Source organism: Tachypleus tridentatus, unplaced genomic scaffold (genome assembly GCF_004210375.1).
Source record: "Tachypleus tridentatus isolate NWPU-2018 unplaced genomic scaffold, ASM421037v1 Hic_cluster_2, whole genome shotgun sequence".
NCBI lineage: Eukaryota > Metazoa > Arthropoda > Merostomata > Xiphosura > Limulidae > Tachypleus > Tachypleus tridentatus.
In genome coordinates, this window is record NW_027467782.1 from 40,145,500 (window position 1) to 40,146,866 (window position 1,367).

Here is a 1,367-nt window from a genome sequence, read left to right on the forward strand (position 1 = left end):
TACCCTTACAAAATTAGGGGTTAGTTGTTCCTTTTTACATTGTTGAATAAAGTAAATGTAAATGTCATATCATCTAATTCGTTGGTTTAAATTTCTTAGTTTCTTAACGATCGTGTACTGTTAATAGTGGTGTACGGTATGCTAGTTCAGACATTATGGTAACAGTTAAATACAAATACACAAAATCTTACATTTCTCGTACAATCGGCTACTTCCCTGGAGGTGCCGGGGATCGAACCCGGGGCCTTTCGCATGCAAAGCGAACGCTCTACCACTGAGCTACACCCCCATAAGTTCTTGTGTTTTTCTCAGTGTATTTATAACGATGAAGTTTATGTTTATTTTCACTCAAACTTCTCAGAGCAACCTGTTGAACCAATGTCAACCAAAATTTCTACTTAAACATTATGATCTGACTGACTGAACGTTGTATTGGTTGCTTTCCTCTCTTCGTATATTTCTTTCTTACTTTTATGTATTCTGATAATGTACTTTATCATACAGTTTGCTTTAAAGTAATACTTATGTATATGTATGTATTTATATATTGCAGAGCCTGAAGCTCATATGACAGTCGTTTGAATATTACCTTACTTCCATAAGGAACAAAATAATGAATTAGCCTTGCTGTAAGTAACAAAGTGACCCATGGTGGTTATGATGACGATGTCTGGAACAATTGTTTTGTGGTATTCATTTTGTCATCGTCCAAACCAGCTGTACTCCACACATTGGACACATATTTTCATTATAACAGTGAAGGTCAAATCCTATTATTTGGTCTGACAAGAAATGAAACAGGGTGGCAATATCTGCCTCCACTCTAGTTTGTCTCTTCAGACTTAGTGCAGATAGCATTGATGTAGCTTTTTGAGAAATTCAACAAATAAACAACAAGCAAGATGTCATATTTTAAATGTGTTAATTGCTTGTGTTAACAACATGTACCTCAATCACATCTGACAACTTTCTTTTTATACATTTTGTTACATTTGATGGTTTTGACTATCAGAAAGGCTGGAAAAGGATCATATAATTTTTTTCTTTTGTTTTTCGGGAAATATATTTATGTCTCATATGAAAACAATTCTAGTTCTTCTTTATTTGTAGTTAAGCACAAAGCTACATTATGGATTATCTCTGTTATGCCCACCACATGTATCTAAACCCGGATTCTAGCGTTGGAAATTCACAGTCATATCTTTGTGCCACTAGGAGACAAGAGAACATTCTAAAGATATATTAATTTTTGTTAATTTTTAATTGAAAATCCATGCCTTGTACCAGAAACACAAAACTGTATGTTGTAAAAAGTTCTCTCTAGGTGTTAAAAGAAGTTTGACGTTTTTATCTCTAAATATTGTTTT

General features: G+C 33.6%; 1 non-coding gene across 1 annotated transcript; it reads right to left on the bottom strand.

Moving 5' to 3' along the window:
• Positions 1-217: 217 nt before the first annotated feature.
• Positions 218-289, bottom strand: TRNAA-UGC (transfer RNA alanine (anticodon UGC)). The gene has a single exon. It is a non-coding gene; the product is annotated as a tRNA-Ala (tRNA).
• Positions 290-1,367: the final 1,078 nt, after the last annotated feature.